The sequence below is a fragment of the Nicotiana sylvestris genome, chromosome 1 (assembly GCF_000393655.2).
Source record: "Nicotiana sylvestris chromosome 1, ASM39365v2, whole genome shotgun sequence".
NCBI classification, from domain to species: domain Eukaryota; kingdom Viridiplantae; phylum Streptophyta; class Magnoliopsida; order Solanales; family Solanaceae; genus Nicotiana; species Nicotiana sylvestris.
The window spans coordinates 175,422,521-175,446,624 of record NC_091057.1 but is presented as its reverse complement, the minus strand read 5'-3'; the positions used below and the strand labels follow the sequence as shown (position 1 = coordinate 175,446,624).

At 41.5% G+C, this 24,104-nt stretch overlaps 1 pseudogene; it reads right to left on the bottom strand.

Moving 5' to 3' along the window:
* Window positions 1-6,079: 6,079 nt before the first annotated feature.
* Window positions 6,080-13,396, bottom strand: LOC138877133 (uncharacterized; annotated as a pseudogene).
* Window positions 13,397-24,104: the final 10,708 nt, after the last annotated feature.

Sequence of the window (24,104 nt, the reverse complement as noted above, 5' to 3'; positions counted from 1 at the left end):
ATTATATACCTCAAAACTATTCAAATTTTAAAGAATTAATGATATGAAAAAGAAACAAACAACATGTAACTAAAAATACTACCATTTTTATCGTGGATACAACATTAATATATCCAAAAATCGAATCGCATATAAAACTGGAAAAAGAATTAATTTGATAAACAAATTAATAGTTTCTGAAGAATTTTCATTGTTATATTTAATGCGAACTCTATTTCTACATATCCTTGACATAAAATGTTGCAATTCGTGCTTATAAATCCCATATCCTTCTCATATACTTGTTTTTAGTCCAAAGTTATAATTGTTTGGTTAATTTGTTTACAATGGTAGATAAGAATCAAGTTGATAAGAAAGAGAACTATTATACAAATTGATTCAATAAAATTGCATCACATGCAATATAGTTGTACGTCTGAACCATTCCTAATATTCTAACCTCGTAACGAATTATATCAACTCACCTTTCACTTATGGTTATACATGTAACTGTTATCATGCCATGTACGAACAACATACAACTTACATCAATCTAGTTTTAAATAAAATCGGACTTTTGTGACAAAATATGCTAGTAATGTAGTTTCTTGATAGTTCCATACTATTCCATACTTAGCCAACAATATCATAAGATTTAATTAATGGCTAGCTTTCTGCCATGTTCCCTATCTTATAATTTGAATATAGCTATACTTAATGAAATTCTGAAATAAATAACATTATTACAAAGCTTATGCGAATTTCAAAGGGATGATTAACTAACAGTTCTCACATCAAATGTAAGCTACTATATTAATCAACTGAAACAAAACTGAAATTTAAACTAATAGATTTAAACGAGTAAAAGACATAATTATAATTCTGAACTTCATTTATTTGGCAATGTTGAAGCTTTCCACAACATGAGTCTAAAATATATACCTGATATTGGAAGCAAAAGAAAATGAAGATGAAAATCAGCAGCAGTAATAACAGTACAGCACAACAGCAACAGCCCAGCAACAGTAACAACCCAGGAAAAGAGTTTGCAAACCAGTAGAGCAGTAATCCCAAAAACAAAAGCTTCAAGCTTTGAATGAAACAACAACAATTAATACTGATTTCAAACAAAGAAAGAAAGCAGAAGATTTTTTTTTTAGTTTTTATTTTTAATTTGAAAACTTAAATATTTTTCGGAATTTTTCTTTCTCTTAAATGTTCAGCCCTTTTTTCTCTCTATTTCTGTATTCTCTCTTTTCTGTTCTGTTCTTTTCAGATTCGTTTCTCTTATCTGTGTTCTGTATCAGATTCAAGACTTCTATATATATCACATCCCATAAATCTTTTAATCAATTAAAATTAACCCATTTTCTCTACCAAACTCATTATCTTCCCACTCATCCCCATTACATTAAATAAATATATCACACCACCCCATTATATTTTGTCCCTCATGCCTAACATAAACAAATACAAAATTCCCACACACAAAAATTTGTCTTGTCCCCCCTTTATATTAAATAGCTATATCACAACCCACCCCATTTCATTTTGTCCCCCATGCTTCATATAAACAATTACAAAATGTACAATTCCTAAACTACCCCTCCGACCTTATTGCAAATTACTATTTTACCCCCGAATGTACTACAAATTACCAAACTACCCCATCAGCTATAACAATCAATTAATCAAACTTAACCAAAATATAGACAATATGATCAATTTCTAACAATGTTTAAACAACAAATCACATGAACATGATTTCTTCAATATTTCAACAACAAATCACATGAACACAAATTGAACAACAAAGAACAACTAAAATTTGATTGAACAATATTTTAGCAACAAACAATCCTATTTTCGGATTCAACAACAACAACAAACAAGTATATTTAGATTTCTAAATTCAATCATATTGAACTTAAAATTAACTCTAACAACATTACAACCAACAATTCATATATTAAACTTAGACAAGATTATGAGACAAATTCAAGAAATAATCACAAATGATAAACAAAAAATCAAACTATACAAATTTCGGATTCAAGATCATCCAAACAAAGTATGGACATGAATGAATCTATTTTTTTTTTAAAAAAAACAACAAACATGACGGATTTAAATGACTCAAACAACATTAATAATTTCTGGAAAATATATAACAACATGAAACAAATTGAAGAAATAATCAATTAAATTTCAATTTGAATCTAACAAATATCAAACTAACAAATTCTTACTTAAACAATAAAACAAACATGAAATAAACATGAAAAACCACTAATTAACTTTCCATTTGAAATCTGAAAATTAATTCAATCAAAACACATGAACACACTAGAAAATTATTTCAACGATGAACAACGAACAAAACAAGAATCAAATATTTAACGATTTTAAATTCGAGAAATATAAAACGAAATATGGACAAAAATAAAACTCAAGAACAACTAACCGGAGATGAATCAACGACGAACTCGATTTAAACAAATCTGTCCGGGCTTCGACTCAATAGAAAAATAAATCTTCGAACTTTGACGAGACGAAGAAGATGAAGCAACATGAAGCAGAAACATGAAGCAACTGCTGCGACGAGCAGCATCAGTAGTCCGTTGAGTGAGGAAGAAGATAGCAGTCGCGCAGCGGCAACTGAAGTAGCTCGACGCAGCTGGAAGGAGGAAGGGAGCAGCAGCTACGGGGAGCTGGCAGCAATGGTTGCGTCAATGGCGGACGCGGGCAGCAGCTGCGACGGAGAAGGTGAAGGTCGACGAGCTGTTCGTCGTCGATGGAGCAGTGGAAACGCAGCAATAATGGAGGACAAAAAGCAGCAACAATGGAAAAGAGAAAAGGATGCAACAACAGTGACATGGACGACGCAGAAACAGCTGCGACGATGGTCGTTTGGATGCGACGACGAAGAAGAAAGGCAGCTTGCTTGGCGTTTTTGTTTGGAGAAGATGGAGTTCATTGGAGCTGCTGATTTTGTTGACGTCGGGCAGCCATGGTTGAGCTTTGAGGGGGAAGCCATGGATGACCTTGGAGAAAAATGGAGAAGAAGAAGATAGGGGGAGGGGTGGCAGATAGCTTAGTCTTTTAGGGGTTTTCTTTGTTTTTTTTGTTTTGTTTTGTTTTTATGAAAAATGAAAGACAAATGGGGTTTGGGTCTGTTGGGTTATGGACTGGGTCGACCCAGTTCGAAATGGAGTGGGTCGTTTGGGAAGATTGGGCTATTTTTTGGGCCTGTGGCTTGAAATCGAAGAAGAGGCCCAATTCCGACTTTCTTTATAATTTCGCTCTCTTTTCTTCTTTTATTTCTCTAAAACTAAATTATAAAAATACTTAAACTATTATTAAGAACTAAATTAAGTTATAAAAGTGCAAATTAACTCCCAATAACAATTAACGCACAATTAAGTAATAATTAAGCATAAAATTGTATATTCGGACATTAAATGCTAAAAATGCAAACGATGCCTATTTTTGTAAATTTTTATTTTTTTGTAAACAAACTTAATTACTAACAAATTGTAGAATTAAATCCTACATGCAAAATGCGATATATTTTTGTATTTTTTTTATTAATTTAGCAAATAAACATGCACAGACAAATACAAATAGTTACACAAAATATCACAAAAATTGCACACCAAGAAAATTATTTTATTTTTGAATTTTTTGGGAGTAATTCTCATATAGGGCAAAAATCACGTGCTTACAATGCGGACCGCACAAAGATGGAATGCGGCCACATGAAGACTGGCGCGGACCGCAAAAAGTTGTTGTGCGGCCGCATGAATAGTTTGGCAGCTTCTCTGAACTTCTTTGACGCGGACTACGTGACCATAGAGTGCGGCCGCATGAAGACTGGCACGGGCCGCATGAAGTGGGACGCGGCCGCGTGGTTTGCTTCTGGAATATGACACTCTCTGAACTTTTTAGACACGACCGCATAGCAAGATTGTGCGGCCGCATGAGTGAGACGCGGGCCGCATGAGTGAGATGCGGGCCGCATGAAGTGGTACGCGGCCGCCTGAGCTTGACTTGTAGTTTCACTGTCTCTGAACTCCTATGGTGCGGCCGCATGACATGATGGTGCGGTCCGCATGAAGTTCTTAATGTCCTTACTTTAATGATCTTTGACACTTGAGCAGGTTTCACTCCGATTTGAGCCGATCTTTGACGATTTTTCACTTTATAGCTCAAACCTGCAATCAAGCGCAATCTATAAGCATTTTGGGACTATTTCAGCAAACAAAACAAGACCCACCCCTCAAAGGTAACATCCAAGCAATTTCAGCTTATCCTAAAGTAACCTCAACAAGCATCAATTGGGACTAACAATTGCCCTTAATGCAAATGCATCATTAACACATTTAAACTTTGAAAACTTGTGGATCAAGTGTGATACAAGAGCATCAAGAGTTGACACATTTCATCAAAGAACTTTTCTCAATTACTTTGGCCATTGTGGAACCCAAACTCACACATCCCCAACTCTCCCTAAGTGAACCTCACCTTTTAAAGTATTGACACACAAACCGAGGTTGATGGATTTTCACTCATCTCTCTCAAGGAAGAGGCCACAAGTCCGGCTCTAAGTACCATATGCTTGCCCCTTATGTAAGTATCCACTAATGTAGGTTCCCTTCAACTCAAAATCATGTAGGGCTTTTGTGGAGTCATTGTGAAGGCTTTTGGGTAAGGGTAGGACATATTTTTGTTCAAGTGGGTTCAATCTTCCCTTAAACACTTCTTTTGATTCATTTTGGCACACTTTCTTGACTCATTTGAGTATTCACTTCTTTTTCAAGAGGTTAGAGAGACAAATTGTCACCCTTTCTTATGCAATTCAACACATTTCTCCTTTTTCAACTTTTTTCACACCCTTTTTCACTTTTGTTTTCTTTGAATCCCCTTTTTGACCTTATTCAATTAGGTCTTTCTTTTTGTCTTATCTTTTCTTTCTTTTTCTTTTTTTACCTTTCTTTTCTTTTTTTGCTTTTGTACCTTTTACCACATTGTTTCCTTTCTTGTCTCCCCCCAAACTTAGATAATTTCCATCTACTCAAGGGAAAATTTGGGTGCCAAGAGAGGGTATCATTAAGAACGGGTATAGGCTTGTAGCTTTGGTTCTTGAAAGAAGAAGGTTCAAGGCCCAAAAGGGTTAACTAGGGATCATTTCATTGGTAGGTCATGGAATTGTTCAATCTTAGCATTTTGGATCAAGGAGAGCCTACAATCACTTCTCAAGCCAAATTTCACCTAAGATTTCGCCTCAACAAACATTCGGGGCAAGTTCTAGACCATCGGCTCGGGACTTGAGCTCGCAAATCGAATTCTCACCACACACTCTCAAGGATTGCTAAAGATATCGAGTCGAGGTCCCACAACGACCTTAGTTATGATTCAAGCGCACAATGGTCCAATACGACCACATGATGACTGTTTGGTCAACACAAGAGTCTCAAGGCCACGACTTTCACCATCCTAAGCACAACATTATGTCTTTGACCATGAAGGCAAATGTGTTAGGCCCAAGTGAAGCTTTGCCGAAGGTACCTTTGACTGCAAAACTTGAAAATCAAAATAAAATAAAAATAAAAAACGGACTCAAACCCTTAAGAAGGTTGTCACGCTATCTCTCATTGGGAAGAGCCACCCGGTTCGCACAACACTCTACCCTTGGAAAGAACCGTGGCATTAAGAAAACCAAGGGCTTATTGCAAACGCCAACGCAAAACAAAAAGGTTACGAGCCTGCTATGAAACTAAAAACGAAACATTTTAACGAAAATAGAAAAACCGAATGAATATGTACAATAGGGGAGTAGAATATACAACGGGGGGGGGGGGAGGGGGAATGAATATGTACATAAAGTAGAAAAGTAACTAGAATGAAAAGTTATGTACAGACCAACTATCAACTAGCAACATAAGCTAAGAGTCAAATAAATATGTACAGTCATCTCAAATGTATCAACCATCAAAATACAAAATAATAGGGCGCACCCCCACGAATAAAAGCTGGCATTGTCCCCAATGCCATCTACCAAAATAAGCATATAAACAGGGAAAGGATATAGAGTAGCTCCTCAAGCCTGATCCATCGTCATGGGCTGATCAGTGGTCCCCTGGTCCTCTGTACTGGCGGGAACCTCAGACTGGTTCCCGGCCTGCTGCTGCTCTGCTGCTGGGACAGGGGCCAGGTCATGGACCGGCTGAACATCTGGTGGAGCACTGAAAGTATCCTCCTGAACCTGTGCTACCTCTATCACAAAACCCTCAGTGCTAGGAAACTTCCTCTTCTTCCTTGGGTGCCTAGGCTCCTCCTCCTGCTGTGGCTCCGGTACAACTACTGCTGGTGGAGGTGCTGACTCATCAAAGAACAAGTCTAAAGGTAGCTGGTCTGCCTTTAGCTTGTCAACCTCAGCTCGGAGCTCCTTCACCTCTTCCTTAGATGCCCGGGATTTTCTCATCTTCTTGTGTTCTCTGGCAAGCTCCTTTAGAGCTTTGCCCTGTGCATCAACTGCCTTTGTCAAGGTAACCTGAGTAGCCAAAATCTTTTCCTGGTTGGCCAGGAGTGTCTTCAATGTCTCCTCAATGGACTGAGGAATCTCAACGGTGGCTGGAACAGACTGGGCCGCTACTGTGGTTGCCAAAGTGGACAACTTGGATGTCGAGACTGACATCCAGTTGTTCAAACTAGCCAATGTCTTTGCTAACTTATGGGTCGTGAGGGGGTTGGATTTGGATATGGGAACCACTGGGCCAGTTGAAGAACTGGGACCTGCAGAGGAGGATGGGATGTCCGGAACAGTAGTGGCAGCATGAGTAGGTGGCTCAATAGAAGCCTCTACCGCAACTGGCTCCTCAGACGGGCCAGTCGGGGCATAGGTGGATGCTTTCCCCTTCTTATCCCCCTTCGGGTTGTCCGGCCCCTGAATATTAAACTAAGAGAACGGGGACACCGGCCAGACTCCAACATCGAAAGGGTATTTTTTCACCTTTGCATCTTCAAAGTACATTGTTAGGGTGTTCGGGTAGGGGTAGTTTCTATCCGTATCAATGCCAATGGATGTGATCACACTGTACATAACATTCCCCACATTGATGGGGAAACCTGCCATGATGGATGCAATGAGAACCGATCGGGCGATTGGAATGGTCTGGTTATGGGACGAAGGGTCCAACCTGTTGTTTACAAAAGTTAACCATCCTCTCGCCTCAAAATTGAGGTCCTTTCGCAGTATTTTCTTCCCCTCCTGAATCCACTCCAAGGACGAGCTTCCTCTTTCAACGCTAACTTCTCTCTGTACAGAGAGTCATCCTCATCATTAAAACCCAAATATTAGTTCAACGCCTCTCCCGAGAACACTATCATCTTATCACGCACTTTGGTTGCAGTTGACCTTTCTTTTGTGTGGGCCACATTGCTATAGAATTCCTTTACCATATGTTCATTTGCATCGACCAGATCATCTTTAAAGAAATCCCACCCCACTCTAGTAAGAAATTGTTCATGGACTCGGGGAAGGTAGGGTAACAAATCCCGGGTGACTACTCTTATTTCTGGAATCACCTTCTTCTTGGGCCACCCTTCCCGGAATTTATGAAAGGCCACCTCACTGACAAATCTATCCTGCCATACAATTGGGTTTCTAGTTCTTTCAATTCCCCCAACTCTAAGTACCCCACTGTCTGGGACCTCCTCATCACTCTTGTTTTTATCTTCTGCACCCTCCCTAGATTCTGAAGCTGTGGGGGAGGTGGAGTATTTGGCACTGCCTGCTTCTGAGCCCTTAGACAACTCAAGTTGTATAATAGTTGGAGCTTTAGCTGGGCCTGCGGGGGCTTTCCCCGAATTAGTTGAGTCATCCTGGGAGGGGAGTACTCACTCCCCGGCTGCTCTTCATCACTCATCACCTGCTTTCTTGTTTTTAGCTTTGGTTGGGGGGTGAGTTTCTTCAATTTTTCTTTACCTCCCCGGGAGGGGTCAGCTCCTCGTCTGGGTTGTTTAGCTCTACGCCCTCGTTGTTTAACCATTTCCTGCACACAAATAATTCTAGCATTGTTAGTTCAGGCAATTGCAGAGTTTCAGTACAGAACAAAAACACATATAGAGAATAGATGATAGCAGTGCGGACCGCACAAACAAGGCATGCAGACCGCACTGACCAAGTTAGGAAATGAACCCTCTCTGATTAGGAACTATGCGGACCGCATGAACAGGGGGTGCGTCCGCGTGGGGGCCAACACGGTCCGCACAAACTGGTCATGCGGCCGCATTGGCCATACTATTAAAAACTGGTGCCCTCTGAACCTCACCCATACGGACCGCGCAAACATGGGATGCGGCCGCGTGGGGCATGGCGCGGACCGCACAAACTGGGCATGCGGCCGCGCTGGGCTAATCAACCTTTAGGCTCAAGGTTTACGCGAACCGCGTAGAAGAATGATACGGCCACGTAAAAGGCATGCGGACCGCATAATTAGGGGGTGCGACCGCATTGGGCTTTACTTACAGGGGCAATTAGGGTTTTACAAAAAACTCAAGTCTTTCACGTTTTAGCATCCTACTTTGTCCCTACTCATTTATAACATGCCCATCATTTCAAAGAACAACAAGAACAATATAAAACTATCCTAATCATGAAACGACGAAGAACAAAAAAAGAAAAACGAAGAAGTTATGACTAGGGAAACATGTATAAAGTTTAAATTAATACTAAGTAAAGACTAATGTGAGAGATATGTTACCAGGAAAGCGAAGAAATGCTCTTTATATTAACACTAAGAGTGGTCTCTGAATGTGAACAGTAACATTTAGGGCTCAGGGGTTAATTTTGGCGAAAAGTTCTAATGAAGATCCTAATGGTCTATTTATAGGAAACACAGTGGGGCCCATCACTTACTGTCCAGTGCGGCCACGTGAACACGACCGCGGGCTGCAGTAGGACTTTACCATTTACCTGGTGCTGAAACAAATGCACGCGGACCGCATGAGACGGGCTACGGCCGCATGAGAACTACGCGGGCCACTCAAAGTGGGACGCGGCCGCATGAACGCAGTTCAGAGATTGATCATTCTTGGCCTTCACCGGTGCGGACCGCACAAGCAGGGACGCGACCGCACTATCCATCTTGAGAAACTTGGCAATATTTTCTTTGGCCGGTGCGGACCGCACAAAGTAGGATTGCGGCCGCACGGTCACTATTCAGAGACTGTGCACTTTTTGCACAGTTGTTTTGCACTGGTTCAATCACAATTCCTGCAACATCTCACAAACCATTAGCTCAAAAATCCTAATCTACAACAGAAATCAACAAAGAAATAAAAAGACATGGGTTACCTCCCAAGAAGCGCCTGATTTAACATCGCGGCACGACGCATGTTACCATCAAAGTCACTTCAAATGAATGAGTGCCACCACAGGGGTGTGATCAAACTTTCCCAAGTAATGCTTAACACGATGCCCATTGACCCGGAAAACTTCACCATTTTTGTTTTTGAGATCAATAGCTCCAAATGGGGTTACACCAACAACTTCAAATGGACCACTCCACTTAGACTAAGCTTTCCGGGGAATAACTTCAACCGAGAGTTGAAAAGAAGAACCATGTCACCAACTTTGAATTCCTTCCCTCGGGCATACTTATCGTTAAGGTACTTCATCTTGTCCTTGTATAGGGGCGCGCTGGAGTAGGCATGAAATCTAAACTCGTCTAGCTCATTGAGTTGCTCAACCCAGAGATTCGCAGCGACATCCCATTCTAAGTTCAATTTTCTCAAGGCCCACATAGCCTTATGCTCCAATTCTACCGGAAGATGACAAGCTTTCCCAAACACCAACCGGTACGGAGACATACCAATCGGGGTTTTGTAAGCTGTCCGATAGGCCCAAAGAGCATCATCTAGTTTCTTCGACCAATCGGTCCTATTGGCATTGACAGTTTTGGATAAAATACTCTTGATCTCTCGGTTCGAAACCTCAACTTGGCCACTCGCTTGAGGATGATAAGGAGTGGTCACCTTGTGATTTGCACCATACTTGGAAAACAATGAATCAAAAGCCCGGTTGCAAAAATGAGAACCACCATCACTAATGATAGCACGTGGAGTGCCAAACCTTGTGAAGATACTCTTTTTCAAGAACGCCACCACAATTCGAGCTTCATTGTTGGTCAAAGCGACGGCTTCGACCCATTTCGACACATAATCAACCGCTACCAAGATATAGGTGTTCCCACAAGAACTCACGAATGGCCCCATAAAGTCGATACCCTCACACATCAAAAATGTCCACCTCTAGAATTGTGTTGAGAGGCATCTCATCCTTTTTTAGAAATCCCACCGGCTCGTTGGCATTCATCACATCTCTTGACAAAATCACCGACATCTTTAAACAAGGAGGGCCAACAGAAACCGCAATTAAGCACCTTAGAAGCCGTCCTCACCCTGCCACGATGGCCACCATAGGGAGAGGAATGACAAGCCTCCAAAATACTCAATTGTTCTTCTTCCGGGACACATCGGCGAAATCACACCATCGGTGCAAATCTTGAACAAATATGGCTCATCCCAATAATAATCCAAACTATCCCGCTTGAGCTTCTTTATTTGGTTAGAAGATAGCTCATACGGGATTATACCAGTCACAAGATAATTTGCCATATCAGCAAACCACGGCATATCATGCATAGATACCGCAAGGAGTTGTTCATCTGGAAACGCATCATTGATCTCAAGGCTATCAGAAGGCCTCCCCTCTTCCTCCAAGCAGGACAAGTGGTCCGCCACTTGATTTTCACTTCCTTTCCGGTCCACAATTTCTAGATCAAACTCTTGAAGAAGTAGCACCCATCTCATAAACCTTTCTTTTGAATCTTTCTTGGTCATCAAATACCTAAGGGCGGCATGATCGGTATGGATAATCACTTTGGCCCCCATAAGGTATGGTCGGAACTTTTCCATGGCAAACATAATAGCCAGCAACTCCTTCTCGGTTACTGTATAGTTTTTTTGAGCTTCATTCATCATCTTGCTTGAGTAGTACACCGGATGGAAAATCTTGTTGATCCTTTGGCCCAAGACCACGCCTACCACAACATCACTAGCGTCACACATGAGCTCAAATGGCAAGCTCCAATTGGGTGCGGTAATGATAGGGGTAGTTGTCAACTTGTGTTTTAGAAGCTCGAACGCCTCCATGCATTTCTCATCAAAGACAAACTTGGCCTCCTTCTCTAACAATTTGCACAACAGGTTAACTACCTTAGAGAAATCTTTGATGAACCTTCGGTAGAAACCCGCGTGCCCCAAAAAGCTCCTCACCCCTTTGACAGAAGTAGGGGGAGGTAACCTTGAAATGACTTCAATCTTGGCTTTGTCAACTTCAATACCTCTCTTCGAAATCTTATGACCCAATACAATACCCTCTTCTACCATAAAATGGCATTTTCCCCAATTTAGAACTAGGTTTGTATCTTCACATCGGGCCAACACACGATCCAAATTTGTCAAGCATTCTTCAAAGGAGTCCCCCACCATGCTAAAATCATCCATAAAGAGCTCCAATATATCTTCCACCATGTCGGTGAAAATTTCCATCATACATCGTTGAAAGGTCACTGGGGCATTACACAATCCAAACGACATCCTCGAAAATGCGAATGTGTCGTAGGGACAAGTAAAGGTCATCTTTTCTTGATCTTCCGGGGCAATGAGAATCTTATTGTACCCCGAATACCCATCTAAAAAGCAATAGAATGACCGATCCGCAAGACGATCAAGCATTTGGTCGAGGAATGGCAACGGGAAATGATCCTTTCGAGTCACCTTGTTAAGCTTTCTATAGTCCATACAAACTCTCCATCCTGTCACCGTCCGAGTAGGAATCAACTCATTGTTAGCATTGGTTACCACAGTCATCCCGCCCTTCTTCGGTACGCATTACACCGGAGAAGTCCATGAGCTATCAGAAATAGGATGCACCACGCTGGCGTCAAGCCACTTGATAACTTCCTTCTTGACCACTTCTTGCATAGCTTCGTTGAGTCTCCTTTGGTGTTCAAGTGAGGGCCTCGCATCTTCCTCCAATATGATCTTATGCATGCAAAAGACAGGGCTTATACCCTGAATATCTGCCAATGTCCATCCGATCGCCCTCTTACACTTTTGTAGAACCGCCAAAGTGGTGTCAACCTGCACGTTAGTCAAGCAAGACGAAAGAATAACATGCAAAGTGAAATTAGGGCCCAAGTATTCATACCTGAGGTGAGGAGGAAGTGGTTTCAACTCCAACACCGACGGCTCCTCAATAGATGGCTTGGTTGGGGGAGTTTTGTGATTCTCAAGATCCAAGGATAACTTCCTAGGCTCATAAGAATACGAGCCCATACCATGCAAAGCGTTTACACATTCAACTCTCCCGGCATCATCATCAACATCCATGTTTAAGAGCACGGCCTCAAGTGGGTCCTCAACATTCACCATTGCGCTTGTGTCATCTACTATCACCGCCGTGACAAATGTCAACAAACGAGCACACCTCGGTGCTATTCAGTTTCCTCATAGATTTGCACACATGGAACACCACCTTTTCATCACCAACACGGAAGGTCAACTCTCCCGCTTCAACATTTACCAAAGCCTTTCCAGTAGCTAGGAAAGGTCTTCTAAGGATAATTGGCACCTCAAAATCGACCTCACAATCCAAGATAACGAAATCGGCCGAGAATATGAACTTATCAACATGAACAAGGACATCATCAATAATCCCCAAAGGCCGCTTCATTGACCGGTCCGCAATTTGAAGCCTCATAGAAGTTGGACGAGGTTGTCCGATTCCCAAGGTCTTGAAGACCGAATATGGCATTAAATTGATACCCCCCAAGTCAAAAAGGGCTTTTGCAAAGTCAGCACTTCCAATGGTACATGGGATAGTGAATGCACCGGGGTCCTCAAGTTTCGAAGCCATAGAATGCACAATTGCGCTCACTTGATGGGTCATCTTGATTGTGTCACACTCCATTGATCTCTTTTTTGTAACCAACTCTTTCATGAACTTTGCGTACCCCAGCATTTGCTCGAGTGTCGTCACCAAAGGCACGTTGATAGTCAAACTCTTCATCATCTCAATGAATTTCTTAAATTGATTGTCACCTTTTTTCTTGGACAACCGTTGAGGATAGGGCGGAGGAGGCCGAGGTAAGGGTGCTTTGGCTTTGGCTTTGGGCACCACCGGCTCGGGCATATCAATCACGTGTTCTCTAGACGGGTTCACGGCCTCTTGTGTTTCCTCTTCAACCTCATGAACATCAATCTGCACATCATCTCTCACACTTGGTTCAACTACATCTTCAACCACCAAAGGCATTTCATTATCTCGTAACTCATCTTCATTCACCATAACTTAGTTTCCTCTTGAGGCATGCACATCACTGCCTCTTCCACTTCGCGTTGTCACTGCCATCACATAATTATTGTGCCCACCCTTGGGGTTTACTACCGTATTACTTGGTAGAGCACCCTTTGGGCGAGTATTTAAAGACTGAGAGATTTGGCCTAATTGCACTTCCAAGTTCCGGATAGATGTGTTATGCGAAGCTAATTGGGCCTCGGAATCTTGGTTCTTTTTCATCATTTGCTCGAACATGCTTTCAATTCTCCCCATCTAGCTTCCGGACGAACTCGGACCTTGAGAAGGAAAGGGGGGTGGATTGTTCGGTTGTTGGTACATGGGGAGCCTTTGAAAACCTTGCCCCCGGTTGCCTTGGTTCCCGCCATTGTTCCACCCTCCTTGATTGTTGTTGTTGCCCCAATTATTGTTACTACCATGCCAATTTCCTTCGTTACCTTGATTACCCCAATTGTTGTTTTGGTTATTGCTATTCCAATTACCTCCGCCTTGTTGTTGATTGCCCCAATTACCTTGAAGACACCATTGTTGATTTGAAGAGTTACCTCTATTCCCTTGATAGTTGTTGACATATTGGATTTCTTCGCTTTGATCATCATAGCACTCATTTGAATAACCACCACCATCATTGTTGTTGTCATATTGTTCACAATTACCTTGAGGTTGGTGTCCTTTTTGCCTCCTTTTCAACATAGAAACACCTTCCATTGCGTTGACTTGGCGCGGGTTTTGGACTTGTTGCAATTGCGCCTTTGCCAATTGATTCATAGTTGTTGTAAGCTCGGCGATAACTTGGTCATGATCGTGCAATTCCTTGTGCAAATGGATGACCGTGGGATCACCTTGGGGCACGTTTGCTCGGCTTTGCCATGCCGAAGAGGTGTCGGCCATTTCATCCAGTACATCACATGCCTCTTGGTAAGAAAGTTTAATAAAGTTCCCTCCGGCCAATTGGTTCACGATGCATTAATTTGTGGTGTTGACGCCCCGATAAAAGTTTTGTTGAATCATAGCCTTGGTCATATCGTTATTAGGGCACTCTTTCACCATTGTTCTATATCTTTCCCATATCTCATGCAAAGGTTCCGTCGGCTCTTGCTTGAAAGCTAGAATTTCATCCTGAAGAGCTGTCATATGACTTGGAGAGAAGAACTTGGCAATAAATTTGTCCGCCAATTCATCTCGTGTTGTAATAGAATGATTGTGGAGCCTTTCTAACCAATCCAATGCTTTACCCCGAAAAGAAAATGGGAAAAGCCTCAATCTCAACGCATCCTCGGACATGTTTGTCTGCTTGCTACCCCAACATGTATCCACGAACCCCTTCAAGTGCTTGTAGGCATTTTGATTAGAGGCACCCGTGAAATAACCTCTCTGCTCGAGCAAGGTCAGCATAACATTTGTGATTTGAAAGTTCCCCGCCCGGATTCGGGGAGGAACAATAGCACTGGCGTATCCTTGATTTGGTAAAACTCTGGGAGCCACTCTCGGTGGTGCCGGAGGAGGGTCTGGAATATTTTTGTTCTCATTTGCATTTATATTAACATGTCGGCCCCTCCGTGGAACTTGAGGTAAGACCTCATCTTGTTCTAGATACTCTACCTCCTCCCCCGCTATCACATTGCCGAGAGAGTCATTTGCATTAAGAGCCATTGTACCTGATTGATCGACACAAACAAAATTAGTAAACAAGAAGGAAAGAGAAGCAAAACACAAAACTAGCTACACAAATAGTCAACACCGTAAGCTCCTCGGCAATGACGCCAAAAAGTGATCGCAGCAAACTCAACCTCACAAAACGGTAGGAAGAGCGGGCGCTAAGACTTTTACCCGAATAGTGGTATCAGGGTCAATTTCCACAGGGAGCTTGGGATGGAGTTGCGTATTTGTCCAGACTAGGATTGCGTGCTTGCTCCTAATTGTACTTCTAAAAGTTTTTGGGGTTTTTGTTTAATAACTACTATTATCAACTACAAATTTAGGCTAATTTATGCTAAAGAGAGATGTTCTAAGTTGTGATTAATATAGATAAAGGCACTAGGGTCGTGGCATCACCTAGGTGGTTAACTAACGGGTAGAGACTACTAATAATAGATTAACATATTTGGGATCAATGTTATAACCGTTGCACAATTATACCCACTCTCACACCTCTCGGTAGAGAGAGCGATTTTGCCCAATTGACTCTCTCAAGACCAATTGGGTAGGCCAATTAGACCAAGCAACTAGGGTTCAAGTACGGTGATTACTCTCTAGAGGTTTAACCCGTTAATTGGGACTATCATTTCTCATGGGTCTACCCCAATTCCTTGTTGGGTCAATTTTGAGGTCATAGACTCTCTTTCTCAAGAAGAGTCAAGACCCACTAAGCTAGAATCAATGTTTGCAACCAACAATCCTTAATTAAACCATAAAATTAACCCAAATAACAAACACCCAATATCAATCTATCATTAAGAGGGTACACCCATTAATTCCCCATACTTGGGTTGAGCCACAACCCTAGCTAATGGGTTTAGCTAGACATAATTAAAGAAGAAAATGAAGAAACAGAAGATGAAACAACCATATTAATTAATTGCTAATGTTAAACTACAATAATCTATGATGAAGCTAAGCTAAAAATGCCCAAGATAGGCCAAAACATAAGTTTCACGAGTGCAACAGCTATCAGATGTACCCAACTTGACCTATAAAATGGTAAAATGTTCTATTTATAGTGGGCTGGAAAAACTGGACAAAAATGCCCCTGCGGGGTTAGTGCGAACCGCACAAAGTTGGCACGCAGCCGCACTAGGTTGCTTGACCTCTGAATCTTGCTCTCTGAAGATGGTGATGCGGACCGCACAAAGATGGAATGCGGCCGCATGAAGACTGGCGCGGACCGCACAAAGTTGTTGTGCGGCCGCATGAATAGTTTGGCAGCTTCTTTGAACTTCTTTGACGCGGACCGCGTGACCATAGCGTGCGGCCTCATGAAGACTGGCGCGGCGGCATGAAGTGGGACGCGGCCGCGTGGTTTGCTTCTGGAATATGACACTCTCTGAACTTTTTAGACGCGACCGCATAGCAAGATTGTGCGGCCGCATGAGTGAGACGCGGGCCGCATGAATTGGGATGCGGCCGCCTGAGCTTGACCTGTAGTTTCACAGTCTCTGAACTCCTATGGTGCGGCCTCATGAAGTTCTGAATGTCCTTACTTTAATGATTTTTGACACATGAGCAGGTTTCACTTCGATTTGAGCCGATCTTTGACGATTTGTCACTTTATAGCTCAAACCTGCAATCAAGCGCAATCTGTAAGCATTTTGGGACTATTTTGTAGCAAATTACACTCAAAGCGCAGGCAAGTATGAGTATAAAACATGTTAAAATCCTACTTATCAATAACCCAACCTCTCATCTAGCTGAATAGTGTAGACATGTGATTTTTGACCCTCACCAAGATTTTTTATATTTTAGCATGTAAATATTTAGTTTAGGTATAATATCGCTATTTCAACTAATTTTGACTCTTTTACTTTATTTCGTCACAAAAATAAAAATTCCAAAAAATATTTTAGTTTATGTATCTTTCATAAATTTAAAAAAAATATACAAAAATAGTACCTTATTTTTATTTTTATATAATCTTTAAAATACAAAAATAGTTTCATATTTTAATATAGTTTAGTTTAATTAATTAAGATTAGTTTTATATTTTTATATTATAAATTGTATATAATTTTAGAAGGAAGAGTTAGTTTTGGGTTGGTTTATCCTATCTTAATGAATTTTGTAGTCCATTTTTAGTCTTGGATTCAATTTTAAGTCCCAAGTAACCTAAACCCAATACCCAATACCCAATACCCAACCCTAAGCCCTAACCTTCAGCACCCTATACATATACACTCTAAGACAATAGCCGTTTCGTCTGATTGGAGGACAACCAAAAAACCCTAGGGACCTTCTTCTTCAACCTTGAGAGAACACAAACCCTAGGGACCTAGATAGTCGTTGCTTCTTCAGATCAGACAAGCAGCGCTGCAGAATTAACCTAGAGAATCCCTACCCAGCCGTTACTTCATATTCTTCTTGAGATAGCTGATCCTCTTCACAAGCCTAAGACCGCCAGACCTCACACCAACGCTAACAACACAGCTGCAGAACAAGAAAATGACCCCCTCCACCGACTCATCTTCTTCTTTAGAGAAGAAGCAGCCATGAAAGGACCTTAACCATCACCCCTAACACCAGTGACCTCCTCCACTCCAATACCCCTATAACCCTAAGCTTCAGCAACACTAACCAGTGACCACCATCGCCGCTGGACAGACCACCCCTGAACCCAAACAACCCCTTTCTATTCAACCAAATTAGACTAGCAGAACTTTTCAAAAGCACGACAGACCCCTCTTTGAATTTGGACCTTGAATGCTGCTGTTTCTTTCCCTTCCTCCCCCTCTACTGTCTTTGTATCATCGTAGTCGAATCGTCGACGATGAACGAGTAGAAAACAGTCAACTGTTTCATTACCATTATTCCCGTGTGCTTTACTTCTATGTCGAATGGGTGTAGATATAATAGGTTCTGGATTTTTGTGACGTTTTTATGCTGAGTTTGGCCAGAATCAGTTCTCTAGTGATTCCTTCACGTGTGTCATTTGGCTGTGGCTCCAGTATCGCCATCATTATGGTAGTAGCATAATTGATTCCGGCGAGTTTCAAGGTGTGGATCGTAGTTCCGTTCGAGGTTTCTAGCTTTGGTACATGATTATACTGTTCTTGTGTGAGGGTTCAAATGCACTTCTAACTAATCCAGAAATATGCAGACAAAATCATTTTGCATTACTGTTAAGAGTTGTCTTTAAGCCATTGCTGTGTAAGCTTGTTTGGATTGTTCTTTAGGAAAGCTAATTAAAGGTTCAATTCTTCCTATCTCTTTTAAATTTCATATACATGGTTGTAATGACATGAGCTTGGAATTTTGCATTATATTTTGTTGATTGCTTGAATATTTTCACGACCCGGATTTTCCACCCTCGGGAGTCGTGATGGCGCCTACTAATGAGAGCTAGGCAAGCCAATCCTTAACTACCTAATTCATTACCGAATTACTTCTTTTTAACAAATACAAGCAATAACATGAAAATAGTGGAACCTTAAATAATTAAATAGAAGGAAACTATGAAATATCTGAAATCAACGTCTATTACAACTTTTAAAACCTCAAATGCCTAAAATCTAGTGTCACAGTGTCACAGATTGTCTAAGAGTTACTACAACCAAGGTCTGAAGAAAATACAATATACTGTTTCTGAACAAAAGAAAATGAAACAGGAAATAGAGATAGAGGGAGATGCCAAGTCCTGCGGACGCCTGCAGGTCTACCTTGGGTCTCCGGGTGGAGTGAAGGAAGCACTCCAACTACTGTTCGGAAGCAGCTCTTGGATCTGCACACAGTGCAAAGTGTAGTATCAGCATAACCGACTCCATGTGCTGGTAAGTGTCTAGCCTAAACTCGGTGAAGTAGTGACGAGGCTAGGACTAGACTACCACATAAACCTGTGCAATTTAACTAAATACAGCAGAAAAGAAGTACAGAAAGAAACAGTCATGTACAGTCAAGTATGGGAGGGGGAAAACATGTTGCGGGGAAACAACAAGTATCAACAGGAAATCAGCAATTTACTAGAGTACATGGAGTGTTGGAGTGCTAATGGAGCACATGGAGTGGAGACAACGCTTAGTCTCATGCAAGGGGAAGGCAGAGATTAGGCTTTATGAAATTAAGGAAGCAGTGCTTAGCCTTATGCAATGTGGAGACGAAGCTTAGTCTCTATACAATTAAAGAGGCAGGGCTTAGCCTCATGCAAGATGGAGACAATGCTTAGGCTCATGCAATGGGAAGGTAGAGCTTAGCCTTATACAATTGAGGAGGCATGGCTTAGCCTCATGCAAGATGGAGACAGTGCTTAGTCTCATGCAATAGGAAGGTAGAGCTTAGCCTTATACAATTGAGGAGGCAGGTCTTAACCCCATGCAAAGTTGAAGACAGTTCTTAGTCTCATGCAAGAGGAAGGCAGAGCTTGGCCTTTATGCAATTAAGGAGGCAGGGCTTAGCCTCATGCAAGGAAAGTCAATGCTTATCCTTATGCATTTGAAGAGGCAGGGCTTAGCCTCATGCAAAATGGGAGACAATGCTTAGCCTCATGCAATTGAGGAGACATGGCTTAGTCTCATGTAATGGAAGGCAATGCTTAGCCTTATGCAATTGAGGAGGTAGGGTTTAGCCTCATGCAAAATGGGAGGCAATGCTTAGCCTCATCCGAAGAAAAGTTAATTAGTGATAGCAGAGTATTTCTTAGCTGGAGATATGTTTAGGTTTGGCGGCTTTATCATTATGAAGATAGTGATTTTGATGTGTGTATGTATTTTCGAATATTCCTTATTTCTTCATCCAAAGAAAAATCATGAGTTTTGCAGGGAAGGTTGGTTCGTGCCTTCGCCTGCTTGCTTTGCTATGTATCGAGATCCTGCTCAAGTTACAATGGGTAGCACCTGGATGTTTATAAAGTAAGTTTTTCGAAAAATATGTGTGCATAGTTAATTAAAACACAATAATATGCAATATCAAATAAATTAGATTAACCAATAACTGTGACACTTTTAGAGACAATGCGACTTCCTTGTAATAGAATTTTGAGGGTCCTCCTCAAAATTCTGCCTCAGTGTCTAGTTGTGGGGAAAATGAATTTTTTTTTGAAATGTGACCGAACCCAAAGGGCTGCCTATGTATCCCCTCTTAAACGGGAATCAGGTCAAGCGTAGTTCAGTTATATCGGACAGAATAAATGTAAACAACTTAAACATAATATCTTTTGACTGTATCTGAGTTGATAGGTTTGGCCAAACTTCTCCCTCCATTTCTGCAAGTATGAGTGTCCCTCCTGTTAGTACTCTGTGGACCATGTAGGGTCCTTGCCAGTTGGGTGAGAACTTTCCTTTGGCTTTATCTTGATGTGGAAAGATCCATTTCAGCACCAATTGCCTCGGTGCGAACTGTCTAGGTTTGACCCTCCTGTTGAAAGTTGTGGACATTCTGTTCTGATAAAGTTGACCATGACATACTGCATTCATTCTTTCACGTCAATGAGAGCTAATTGTTCGTAGAGACTTCTTACCCACTATGCATCGCTGAGTTTGGCTTCCTACATGATTCTCAAAGAAGGAATTTCTACCTCGGCGGGAATAACGACACTAGTACCGTGGACCAGTAAATAAGGAGTTGCCACGGTTGATATGCAGACTATGGTACGGTATCCCAATAAGGCAAATGGTAACTTCTCGTGCCATTGCTTGTGATTTTCTACCATTTTCCTTAATATCTTCTTAATGTTCTTGTTGGCGGCCTCCACAACTCCATTTATTTCGGGCCGGTATGCTGTGGAATTCTTGTGCTTTATTTTGAAGGTTTCGCAAATAGCTTTCATTAGGTCACTGTTGAGATTGGAAGCATTGTCAGTAATGATGGATTCTGGAACCCCGAATTGGCAAACAATACGATCTTGGACAAAATCTGCAACGACTTCCTCGGTTACAGCTTTGTAAGATGCAACTTTAACCCATTTTGTGAAGTAGTCTATGGCCACTAGAATGAACCTGTGCCCGTTTGAAGCGGTTGGCTCGATCGGTCCAATGACATCCATTCCCCAAGCGGCAAAATGCCAAGGTGCACTTGTTGCATAAAGTTCATTTGGAGATACCCGTATCATATCTGTGTGTATTTGGCACTGATTACATTTCTGGACATACCGGATGCAGCCTATTTCCATAGTGATCCAAAAATATCCTGCTCTCAGTATTTTCTTGGCTGTGGCGAAACCATTCATATGTGGTCCACAAGTTCCAGCGTGTATCTCCTCGAGTAGTTTGGAAGCTTCTTTGGCGTCAACACATTGTAATAACCCTAGGTCTAGAGTCCTTCTATACAGAATTCCTCCACTTTGGAAGAAATGATTGGACAATCTCCGAAGCGTGCATTTCTAAGTATGATTTGCATGCTCCGGATATTCTCCTTTTGCCAAATACTCCTTGATATCATGAAACCATGGATTTCCATCTATTTCTTCTTCAACATGAGCACAATAAGCTAGCTGATTATGGATCCTTACTGGAATGGGATCGATGAAATTCTTATCCGGATGTTGTATCATGGAGAACAAAGTGGATAATGCATCTGCGAACTCATTCTAGGTTCTCGGGAAATGTCTGAACTCTATCTTCGTAAACCTCTTCATCAACTCTTGCACATAATATATATATGGTAATATTTTAGTATTCTTTGTAGCCCATTCTCCTTGCACCTGATGTACCGGCAGATTTGAATCGCCAATTACCAGTAACTCCTAGATATTCATGTTAACAACCAAATTGAGTCCCATTATGCAAGCCTCATATTCCGCCATATTATTGGTGCACGAAAATCAAAATTTTGCAGATAGTGGGTAATGTTGACCGGTTTGTGACACTAAAACAGCCCCAATACCCACTCCTTTGAAATTTGCAGCTCCATCGAAGAACATTCTCCAACCGCTGTAGGCTTCGGCAATATCTTCTCCTACGAATAACACTTCTTCATCAGGAAAATAAGTTTTTAGTGGTTCATATTCTCCTCCTACAGGATTTTCCGCGAGATGATCTGCTAATGCGAGTCCCTTAACTGCCTTTTGAGTCTTGTAAACGATGTCAAATTCACCCAACATTACCTGCCATTTTGCTAGCTTCCTTGTAGGCATGGGCTTCTGGAAGATGTACTTCAAGGGATTCATCCTTGATATGAGATATGTGGTATAGGCACAAAAGTAGTGCCTTAGTTTCTGGGCTATCTATGTCAAAGCACAGCAAGTGCATTCCAGCAGAGAATACCGTGCTTCATAGGGTGTGAACTTCTAACTCAAGTAATATATGGCCTGTTCTTTTCTTCCCGTCTCATCATGTTCTCCCAAGATTCAATTGAAAGCCCCATCTAATACGGAGAGGTAGAGTAGCAATGGTCTACCCGGCTCTGATGGGACTAGGACTGGTGGTGTGGATAAGTACTTTGATTTTGTCAAAAACTTTTTGGCAATTTTCAATCCAACTGGTTGCGGTATCTTTCTTCAGCATTATGAAAGTCGGCTCACATATTATAGTTGATTGTGCTATGAAGCGGTTGATATAATTGAGACGCCCCAAGAAACTCATTACGTCTTTCTTATTCTTTGGTGGCGGCAAATCCTGAATAGCCTTGACCTTTGACGGATCTAGCTTAATTCCTCGGCGGCTGATGATATACCCTAACAACTTTCTGGTGGGGACCCCAAAGGCACATTTTACAGGATTCAATTTCAAATTGTACCTCCGAAGATGATCGAAAAATTTCCTCAAATCTGCTATGTGATCTGTACTCTTCTTGGATTTGATGATGATGTCATCCACATATATTTCTATCTCCTTATGTATCATATCATGGAAAATAGCTATCATGGCCCCCATATAAGTGGCCATAGCATTCTTTAGACCAAACGACATCATTTCGTAGTAGTACACTCCCCATAGTGTAATGAAGGCTATTTTTCGGCATCTTCCTCGTCCATCCAGATCTGGTGATACCACGTGAATCAATCTACAAAGGATTGGAGTTCATGCTTGGTGTAGTTGTCAATCAGTATGTGTATGTTTGGTAGTGGAAAATCATATTTGGGACTTGCCCTATTTAGGTCTCGATAGTTGACACATACCCTGACTTTCCCATATTTCTTCGGAACCGGCACAATGTTGGCCAACCAAGTCGGATATTCAACCACTCTGAGAACCTTGGCTTTGATCTGCTTGGTGACTTCCTCTTTGATTTTTAGACTCATATTTGGCTTGAACTTTCTGAGCTTTTGCTTTACTGACGGACACATCGGATTGGTAGGTAGCTTATGAGCCACTATGAATGTACTCAACCCGGTCATATCATCATACGACCATGCGAAAATGTCTCCATATTCTTTTAGGAAACGAGTGTATTCTTGTTTTTCTGATGATGACAAGTGAATGCTTATGCGGGTTTCTTTGACTGTTTCGGAATCTCCCAAGTTGACTATCTCAGTTTCATCTAGGTTGGACTTAGGCTTATTCTCAAAATTCTCAACTTCTCTGACAATTTCCTCAGGTATCATATCTTTTTCATCTATCTCTTCCGAGTCACTATCCTGATGTTGTGTTGTCTCATTATATGTCACAGTCGTTGGTTCATTAAGATAAGTAATAATAATGCTTAGGGAAAAGGTAAAAGATAATAATAAATACAAAAAATAGCAATGCATTAAATAAATCTTGAGAACATTAAAATAAGTACGACCCGATGACTCAAGCAATTATTTCAAAATAAAAATGCGTCTAAACAAAATACTGAAAATGTCTTAGATGCTTAAAATTGCTTTTAAAAATGGATCATGCTAATTGCCAGGCTACCTAGGAACTCGACGGGCCCGGGATGGTGCAGCACTCCAGTTCTTAAGAACAACTCTCTTTCCCACGGTCTGGATTGTAAAGTCTTCCTCCTCCTCCACCTCCTCAACTATTGCGTTGTGGTCCATGTTCTCATCATCCAAAAATAGGTTCCTTAGGCCAGCTAAGGCCTCATCTTCTTCAGATCCCCATATCACATCAGTTTGTTGAAATGTCTGGTG